The sequence below is a fragment of the Pectinophora gossypiella genome, chromosome 12, assembly GCF_024362695.1.
Source record: "Pectinophora gossypiella chromosome 12, ilPecGoss1.1, whole genome shotgun sequence".
NCBI lineage: Eukaryota > Metazoa > Arthropoda > Insecta > Lepidoptera > Gelechiidae > Pectinophora > Pectinophora gossypiella.
Genome location: NC_065415.1, coordinates 15,727,515 through 15,738,377, shown reverse-complemented (window position 1 = coordinate 15,738,377; position 10,863 = coordinate 15,727,515). Strand labels below are relative to the sequence as shown.

The 10,863-nt window shown below is 37.6% G+C and overlaps 1 non-coding gene across 1 annotated transcript; it reads left to right on the top strand.

Annotated features, from left to right (window-relative positions):
- The first annotated feature begins 6,459 nt into the window (after positions 1 to 6,459).
- Trnae-cuc (transfer RNA glutamic acid (anticodon CUC)) lies at positions 6,460 to 6,531 on the top strand. The gene has a single exon. It is a non-coding gene; the product is annotated as a tRNA-Glu (tRNA).
- The last annotated feature ends 4,332 nt before the right edge of the window (positions 6,532 to 10,863 follow it).

The following is a 10,863-nucleotide window of genomic DNA, read 5'->3' as shown; positions in this document are numbered from 1 at the left end:
TATTATAGATATGTAAGCGTTTATTACTAATGAGGAAGTGCTAGTAAGAGTAGGGGAAAAGATGCAAATATTGAGAGTTATTGAGGACAGAAGAGGCAAGAAGATTAGACACTATAAGACACGACTTTATTAAAAACATCATAGAAGGGAAGCTAGAAGGAAAGGGAAGACCAAGAAGAGCTTACATGGTACAGATTAAAGTAAGGTGAACGTCTTGTTTTATAAGGAAGTGAAACAATTGGCCTTTGATAGACAAGAATGGAGAATGTTTTACTGACAATAGCGTTCTTAAATTAGTGATAAAGTCTTTATTGTTTTTGTCATATTGTTAGTGGAATTTTCTGTCGGAAAAATATAGGATTGAAAAAAAATTAAAAAACACAATATGTCAATAATTTTGCGATAGAAAATTTCACTCGATAGAAACTCAGCATCATGAGTTGAATCATCCCCCTGAGCATTCGGTAGTGTCACGAACACACCATATATATGTATAATATACAAAAAAACACTAAAGAAAAGTATTAATAAATGACAATATTCCTTGCGTAAAACTTCCTTCCCAAGACAAGTTTAGGCAGTTATTGTCCACACACTTTTACTTATTCCCCAGTGTCAAATTGACATATTTCGCGACCCCCGTTCCGAAGAATTTATTTACTTACTTCTTACTTTTTACTTACTTTGGTGGAAGTAGGGAACAGCCTCCGTGGTGTAGTGGTTTGAGAGTTGGGCTCACGATCTGAAGGGCCGAGTTCGATTCCCGATGAGGAAATTGTCGAAATCACTCTGTGAGACTGTCCTTTGTTTGGTAAGGACTTTTAAGGCTTGAATCACCTGATTGTCTGAAAAAGCAATATCATTTTCCGTATGAGATTCCGTGCTTCGGAGGGCTTAAACCGTTGATCCCGGCTATTAACAACCTGCAGTGGAGCAGCGTGGTGGAATATGCTCCATACCCTCTCCGGTTGAATGAAGGGAGGCCTGTGCCCAGCAGTGGGACATATATGGGCTGTTTATGTTATGGCTCTACAACACAGTTTGATATCATTTTATAAATTAAATCATAATAAACATATAAAACAATACTTAATAAATAAAGTTAAAATATACTATGATAAATAAAAAAAAATATCACTAAATAATAATTGAATTAGTTACCCGGTCCATGTTAATACTATAATACTTACTTCGGTATACATACATACATAAACTCACGCCTATTTCCCACCGGGGTAAGCAGAGACTATAGAACACTTCTCTTGCCTCCTCCACACTCACTACTTACTTACTTCCTTACTTTCTTTCTTCTTACTTACTTCTGTATCGCTCGAAAAATACATTTATATATAAATTTCTTTGTAATAATAATGTATATCACACCTAATTAATGTACTTGCCATCGTCTGTACCACTGACATGTAGCTTATGTTACCAATAAAGATTTGTATTTGTGTTTGCCATGGAATGGTAACAAGTAAAATTTTGTGTACCTACTGCAGTTTACCAGGTCAATGGTACGGAACCCTTAAATTAAAACTGACCAACAGAACGCCTTTCAATTTTACGGTGTCAATCGAAGCAGGTGACTTTATTCACCCATAAAAAGGCTGTTAATTTTTTTTTGCCATTGATGACAGGCATTTTTTTAAAGCGTCGTCACGATTAAAAAAAATTAAAGTGTTTTGGTACACTTTTTTTACGGAACGGACGTAATGTCTAGAAAAATATGAATTAACCAAGTATGAGGAGATTAAGGAGTTTGAGGAGTTTGAGGGATTGTGTCCTCTAACATGATGGACTAATGTTATGGGCGATAGGCTGATCCCTTATCACCATAAGGTTCATCATATCCATCTTTGGAATTCGTATCAACAGTGGCTGCAAGTTGTCTTTGATTATTTATTTATTTATTGCATGTTATGTTACAATATCATCATTAATAATAATAATTCATATTATAACATACCCTGTCAGGGTGTCGCAAAGAGGGCAAATACATTATAACTTACAATATTTACATTTTCCAATTAATGGTGAGTTAATTATCATCTTGGTAGAGTTAAAGTTAGGATTAAATAAAATTATATTAGGGGAATTACGGACAAAATGACATATACGGACAAAACGACACAGTGGGCTTATTTCGAATTTGGCGGGCTATAGCGACGTCACGAACCTAGCAACACGCGGCGGCGGCCATGTTGGCAATCCTGCGAGGTACCCAGCGCCATTCGGTTAGTCTGTTTGAAGTAACGAGTCGAAACGTGTTTCGTGTAGCCAAAAAAATTTTTTATAAATGGATTACACTGGATTTTTGGTGAGTTTTATAATATTATTTGTTATTTTGTTTACTAAACTTGAAGACTTATGTTATAGGCTTGTGATTAGTGTTGGTTTTATAAGAAATTTCAAGTTTTTTTATTAATTATGATATTAAACGTTTCATGCCTAAATTAGGGTAAAATGACATACCCATACGCTGGACAAAACGACATAGGTATGTCATTTTGTCCATAGTGTTACTAATATTTACTTTTGTCTTGTTTTTTTAGGTGAGATGCCGCGGAACTATCAAAGAACAACAAACCGACAGTCATGGAGCAAGGAATCAATGGAGCAAGCCATTACAGCATGGAAAGAAAATAAAATGGGTTGGGAATTGGCTGCAAAAACTTTCGGGGTTCCACAAGCTACTTTAAGAAGACATGCTCTAAATAAGAATAAAAATTTAGAATCAAGTAGTAAGGGACTTGGCAGGTTTAAACCAACATTTCCATTAGAAATAGAAAGAGAATTAGTGGACCACATCAAATTTTTGGAGACTAGACTTTTTGGGTTGACGCGTACGGCAGTCCAGGAGCTAGCCTTTGAACTAGCAGAGAAAAACGGGTTTGATCACGCATTCAACAAAGATAAGAAACGTGCTGGACAGGAGTGGCTTGAGAGTTTTCTGAAAAGAAACCCTGATATATCGTTACGGTCTCCAGAACCAACTTCTGCAGCAAGAGCACAAGCGTTTAACAGACCTCAAGTAAAAAGATTTTTTGAAATTTATGAAGAGTTTTTGAATAAATATAAGTTAGAACCTCAGCGTGTTTATAACATGGACGAAAGCGGGCTAACCACCGTCCAAAAACCGCAAAAAATTTTAGCTACGAAGGGCAGGAAGCAAATTGGCTGCCTCACAAGTGCTGAAAGGGGTTCTAATGTGACAGTGGTGTGCTGTACAAATGCCATTGGTTCATTTATTCCACCATGCATGATTTTTCCTAGGAAAAACATGAAAAATGAACTAATAGATGAAGCTCCTACTGGCACTCTAGGACTGGCACAAGAATCAGGATGGATGAACACAGATGTGTTTGTAAAATGGTTGAAACATTTCCAATTGTACACGAAAGCAAGTAAAGAGGACCCGGTTTTGCTTATTTGTGATGGTCATGCAAGTCACAAAACTATTGAAGCTTTGACATATGCTAAAGAAAACGGCATTCATATGCTGTGTCTACCTCCACACTGCACACATCGAATGCAGCCCTTGGATGTAAGTATTTACGGACCACTAAAAACGTTCTACAATCAAGAAATCTCTAAATGGTTAAAGAATCACCCAGGACGCGTTGTTACCCATTTACAAATTGGAAATTTGTTTGCTCAAGCATACGGAAAGGCCGCAACGGTACAAAATGCAAGTAATGGCTTTAAAAGCACAGGTTTATGGCCAATAAATCCTGACATTTTTCCAGACTACATGTTTGAACCAGCTGAGACTACAAATATTCCGTTGAATCAGGTCAACGTTGCAGGTACCGAACCTGAACCTGAACCTGCCTACGAGCGTTTATCACCGGTTGAAAATGAAAACCCTACTCCAACACAAGCCGATTTGGACAACACGATTGTTTCTACTTTAGATCCCTTGGAAACACAAAATACAACGACACAAATTAATGCGATACCAGAAGACGAAGAACGACCACTGACTACAGATGTTGGAGTAACTATTTCTAAGGATTTAGGAACAAATGTGCAGGAATCTTTTACAGTTAAAAGCTCTATAGTAACTCACGATGATGGTATGAAACCAGGCTCATCAAAGTCACTTGAATTTCCAATTGAGATTCTTTCACCACCACCACAGGGGCAGTTCATTCGAGGCCAAGGCAAAAGAAAACTCAATCCTGCCAAAGGAAATTGGCTTTTAACTTCAACTCCAAATATGGAAGAAGTTATTGAAAAAAATAGACCAAAAGATCCATCCGCAAAAAAGAAAAGACAGGTGAAAAAGGTGCTTTTTGATGATGGCAAGTCCAATAGCAACAAAAAATCCACTGTCAAAAGCACAGTTGCACCAAAAAAAAGACAGATGCTAAAGAGGCAGCGTCAAACTTCTCAAACCATCGATTCCAGCTCTGATACTGTTGATATTGCAGACGAAAACGAGGACGACGAAGACTGCCCATGCATTTATTGCAATGACCTTTATTCGCGGTCCAAGCCGGGAGAAAGCTGGTTACGGTGCATGAGTTGTTATCGTTGGGCTCACGCTTCATGTGCTGATGTCTCAAGGAAGACTAAGAGATTTATTTGTGAACTTTGTTTGTAAATTTGTGGTATGTCATTATACCCATAGTTGGTGTGTCATTTTGTCCGTACTATACGGACAAAATGGTTTTTTTGATTCGTCCATTGTTTTCTTAATATCTAATTTTTTATCGTTCCTATTCAAGTAAAATACTGTTTTACTGTTAGTCAATTAACCTAAGATAATTTCAAATGTAAAAGACTGATTATAATTACAATAAATAAAGATTTATGATTATTAAACAAAACACCCTGTCATTTTGTCCGTATTTCCCCTACTAGCATGCAGTTAGTACCATACTTAAATTCTAATTACTTAATTTAATACTAGTTTAATTTGTCATTCATAAATTCATTTATAGTATAATAGCATTTTTTAATCAACATCGATTTGAGGGCGCTTTTAAAGATATCATCATTGTTCACTTTTAAAATACTAGGGATTTTGTTGTAAATGAGTGCGCAGCGATACAAAGGGCTTCCTCTAAACATTTCTATACGTGGAGCCGGAAGGACAATATTTTGTTTCCGACGCTCACTCGTACAAAACGCGAAGAGGTTGGTATGCTTTCTGACAAACATAGCTGACTCCAGGATGTAAATACACGGCAAAGTTAACATATTTTCTTTAATGAAGTGCAGTTTACAGGTATCCCTAGGCTTTACATTGTTTATTATTCGTAGACATTTTTTCTGTTTTATAAATATATCACCGGCATCCGTACTATTCCCCCATAAAATTACCCCATATCTCATCCAAGAGTATGCATAGGCATAGTATGCAGTCTTCGCACATTCCCGATTAGTGTTTCTTTTAAGTGTAGATAGTGCAAAAATGAATTGTGAAAGCTTTGTTTTTATTGCTTCCACATGAATCTTCCAATCCAAGTGTGTGTCCAAATACACTCCCAAAAGTCTGAAATTGTTTGTCTGCTCTACATTCAAAGTTTTTGAAATTGTTTTTAGATCTAAAGGTACTTTTTGGTAGGGCTTAAATTGAATGATTTTAGTTTTATCCGCGTTAATTTTTAAGTTATGAATCTGTAGCCAATCCTTAACGGAGTTATAAGTATGGACAATTTTTTTATCGGTATCGCGGTCCGTTCTGTTGCACTTAAATAGTAACGATATGTCGTCAGCGAACATAACACACAAACTGTCAGCAGCACGAGGCAGCTCATTTATATAAACGATGAACAGGAGACACCCTATCACGCTTCCTTGGGGAATAGACCAATTTGTTGTGATACTATTGGAGACAACGCATTTGAGTTTCCCGCGCTCATCAATATGATCCACTTGTACATATTGCGAGCGGTCAGATAGGTAGGATTTTATCCAGTGGTAGGCTTTCCCACGTATACCTACTTGATATAATTACTTGTGGCTCTGCCCACCCCATTAGGGATTACGGGCGTGAGTTTATGTATGTATGTATGTAACCAAGTATGAGTTGGACTGATTTGCACTATATTTTTTTATTTTATGTTACTTGGACGGCAAACACCCTTTTTTGTTTTTTTTTAGAATAGAATAGAATAGAATAGAAATCATTTATTTTAGATATAAGTAGGTATTGGTACACAGTAGGAGATAACATAGTAATTAAAACTTATTTCTAAAAAAAGACGTCAGCTCAGCAATATGTTGTGACACTCCGACATTGACGAAGTGCCACAACGCTGATTTTCTAACTTATTGTAGATCTGCCGCAGATGGCATTAACTACTTGGCCGGAAGACGGCAAACACCTTAAGTTGTTTATGTTTTTTTTTTTTTATAATAATCGGGGAGTGCCCATGCCGGTTCGAACCCCGGTAGCACTTGCATCAATGAGTTATTAATTACTGTTTTCACTACCACTGTCTAACGGCCTCTGTGGTCCAGTGGTTGAGCGTTGGACTCTCGATCCGGAGGCCCCGGGTTCGAATCCCGGTGGGGACATATCACAAAAATCACTTTGTGATCCCTCGTTTGGTTAGGACATTACAGGCTGATCACCTGATTGTCCGAAAGTAAGATGATCCGTGCTCCGGAAGGCACGTTAAGCTGGTGGTCCCGGTTACTATTTACTGATGTAAGTGAGTAATCGTTACATGAGTCATGTTAGGGGCCTTTGGCGGTTCAATCATAAGCCAGGGTTGATGAGACTGGTATTCTACGTCACAACCCACACGATAAGAAGAAGACTAACACTGTTGGCTCGGCCATTTCAGACGGCCACGTGGTGAGCCCACCACCTAATTCAAATTCAAATTCAAAAATATCTTTATTCAGTAGGTAACATAGTTACACTTTGAATCGTCAATTTTACATAACGAACGTCTCATCCGCCTAATACTACTGCAGCTTCTCACAACCTGTATAGCCGGGGAAAAGAAGCTGCAAGAAAAACCTCGGCACAGGGCCCTAGACGTTCTTTAAAAAAATAAAAATAAACATAAAATATTGGTATACAATTGAGTAATTTAGCTGCCTAATATCAGTTCTCAGACAGTTAATCCCATGCAACTGTCTTAAAACAGTTGAAAGGCAAATTCTGAATGTCAATGGGAATCTTATTGTAAAAACGTATACATTGCCCCTTAAAAGATTTAGTAATCTTATGTAATCGACTGACTTGTAAAGCAAGTTTATTTTTATTCCTGGTATTAACAATGTGCCGATCGCTATTTTTTGCAAATAATCCTATCACGTTAGTGTTACAGAAAGCTCGGTGAGGCGTGGGTACTTAGTCCATCTTGCGTTGAATGTCCTGGGATGTCCCAATTGGGGTAGTCAGAGGTACACCATATAATAGTGACTATATAGTTGTGAGCTTAAGTTATGTTACTTGTTTTAGGTCATCATCACTAATTTAAGAGCCACGGTCTTGCCGGTGTAGCATTCTCCATGCTACTTTTATTGGAAAAAAATAGAACAGAGGTTTCCCTCTTGCCATCCATCCTGCAGTACTCTGTCTGGCGTGAGTGGGATGGCGCCCAGAGTAGTCTATTTCAAAGCCGTTCTAGAACTCCTGTCCTCCGCCTCTAAATAGTACTGACAGTTTCTGCTGCCCTCTGTCAGGTACCAGGTTACAGTCCCTGTGACTTGCCCCTACCGTCCTGCATTGCCATACCAATGGCTCCCATCTCCGCCTTTGCAACCGTTGAGGTCTTCACCCGTATCCCTGGGCAAGGGTTCTTTGTTATACCCGGTAGGTCTGGGTCCCTATCCAAACTCAGCCACCACCTCACTCCGGCCTACTGAAGTAAGAGGCGCCCATCCTCGCGGCAAGGACGCGCTGAAAAGGAATGTACAATACATTGCACAAGTTAAATAGTAATTTATATAATAAAAGCCAAATACGACTCACTGATTTATCACGAAATTTCAGAAACTACAAATACTAGGATTCTTAAATTTTGCATGGGAGTTTCTTATAGGACACAAGTGCGGGTTTTTTGCGAACCCCAAGGGGTTAAAAAAGGGGTTGAAAGTTTGTATGAAACTTTAGAATTATGACGCGGATAAACTAATTGTCCACATGACTTTGTATAGGTACTTAATGTTTAAGCAAAAATTTTATTGTCTTAGGGTTACTGGGATGGCTCGCTATTAACTTGTGTCAATTTTACTTTTATTTGGTAAATAAATAAATATGTTTTACCTTTTTTATTTACTGAAAAGCTAAAAACACTGGTGACATAATTGTAATATTTTATTCTACTGTTTTCTGGCATAAAAACTATTCTATTCAGGCCTAAATTACCTATTACTTTAACATGAAACTACAAAAAAACAGTTTAGGACATATTAACGTCCATTTATGTTCCAAAATAGGCAGAAAACTGTCAAATAACGTACATATACTTACCCTAATAGCTCATAACATTGTATAGGCAAGAACATCTGCCGGGATGGAGTCAAATTTTCTGCACCATTGCCTTAAATATGTTTGGCGTGTCAATAAAATCATAGTGTACGGCCTAGCGGGCGGCGACACAGGGTTGCCAGGTGATAGACATTTTTTTGGGTCTTGTACTATATGAATCTTCTTGTAAAAAATACCATTGACTCAAGACAAAATTGTATAAATGGCTCAATCAAAAAAAAAAAAACTATAAAATTGAAGAATTTATAAGATAAAACTGATTAAGATTTTTTTGTGACTTATTGTAGATTAGCCGCAGATAGCATTAACTACTTGGCCGGATAATTAGGGAGCGCTGAGGGTTCTCACCCGGTACAAAATTTAAGACAAGAAGCCTGAGGGTGCCTATAGCTGGGCGCGAACCTCGGCTCAGAGCGTCGTCTGAGAAGAAGAATATCTGAAAGAATTAATCGAGCCTAGTGGGTCGATAGCGATAAGCGCTGAATGAGGGAACTGATTAAGAGTACAGTCATGAGCAATATAATGTACCCACTTTAGGGCCCTGTCGCAAAAACATAATGTCAATATATTTAGTGAGACTTACAGTACAATTTGTCTAAAAAGTTAATGTGACATGGTACCAAAGTGTATACATATTAATGCTCGTGACCGTACCTGTCGCACTACCAATATTGCATGCCATTTTTTAGAAGGATAACATGATGTACTTATTAACACTAATGTTACCATGATTTTGTAAATAAATGTTGATTATTTGTATAAAAAAAATAAATAAAATTCAATGTTACCATATAATATAAATGTTAAAATACCACGTTTGAAGCAAATAAAAATGATTATGATTAAATTGTATTGTACAATTATTGTTGTACTCTTCTAATATTAAAAAAGCGTCCGTGCGACGAACAGGTGGCATATAATGGCCACATTAAAGCAATTCGTCTAATAAAAAGCATATCAACAAATTAAAGCGCCATTACTTTTATGACCTAAAGATGTAAGAATGAGTTCATATTTTTTTAATTTGCACTCGACTCGTTCCCAAACGGAGCTCTGCGAAAATGTATTAAAAAGGTCGTTTTATACAATATTATAATCTGCAGGATAATGTCATGATTTTAACAAATTTAAATTAAACCTGTTATGGTTTTAGTAATTTTAATCAAATGTCACGATTTTATGTCACAACGGAATAGCAACGTCAAACGGAATTATTATGAGGTTGGTAACAATTATATGACAGTGGTGCCACCATTCGTTAACGTTCAAGGGTGGTTTCAAAAATTGGATCGGCGGAAGGAGGTCATTCGGAAGACGACCACCGAAGGAATCAGACATATGGTGACTCCAAGTTACTGAGTACCGATCTCTAGCAGAGCGGGACTCCACCATATTAGTCGAGAGGACATTATTATCACAATTCAGAAGTCTCAAAAAAACCCACCCACACTACTAGTGTGTGCTACGGCCTATACGATGGCAGACTCGGTAGCCTCTGATAGTAGTGGAGGTCTTCGTTTGGCACGAAAGAATCGCTTGATCAGCTACTCCAGTGATTCTTCGGAAGATGAGAGCCCATCAGAAAACCCACCATTAGCTACTTATAAACGGCGGCGCATTGTAGCTCCTAGCGATGTTGAAGGACGGTCTTCTAATGCTTCCAAGCGTCGTCTGACATCGAAATCTGTGGAACCGTCTCACAAGCGTCACAAAAAGAACAAAAATGTTGACGTTACGGAACTAGTGAAGGCACTACATTCAACCAAGAGCAAGGGTCTTATTAATTCTCAACAAATGTTAAATGCTTTACCCGAATTCGACCCTGAGAATAAAAGCCAAAATATAAATATTTGGCTTCATAAAGTAAATGAATATGCAAGAATCTACGATTGGGATGACAGACAAACGTCCCATTTTGCCACTCAGAAATTACTTGGTACAGCAAAGAACTGGTTTTATTCTCTACCCAGCTTGGACTTCACGTGGGCAGAATGGCAGAATAAATTACGTCGCGCTTTTCCCGTGGAGGATAACTTTGCAGTTATTCTTGAAGAAATGTTTTCGAGAAGGTCTAAACCCGATGAAAGCCTTCGCATCTATTTCTATGACAAGCTGATGTTACTGAATAGATGTGAAATTACCGGGAAAAAAGCAGTAGATTGCGTAATTCATGGAATAACAGATTCATCACTAAGAAATAGTGCACAAGCATTAAAGTGTCAAGAACCAGAAGATTTACTAAAGTATTTAGTCACTCAACAACCTCAAATTAAGACCTTTACTCAAACTCAGAAAAAACGAGGATACTTTGAAGGTATAGAAACGGAAGTTCAACGTGTTAAAGTTAAATGTTTCTTTTGCGGTATCGAGGGACATACTACCAATAGATGTTTCAAGATGAA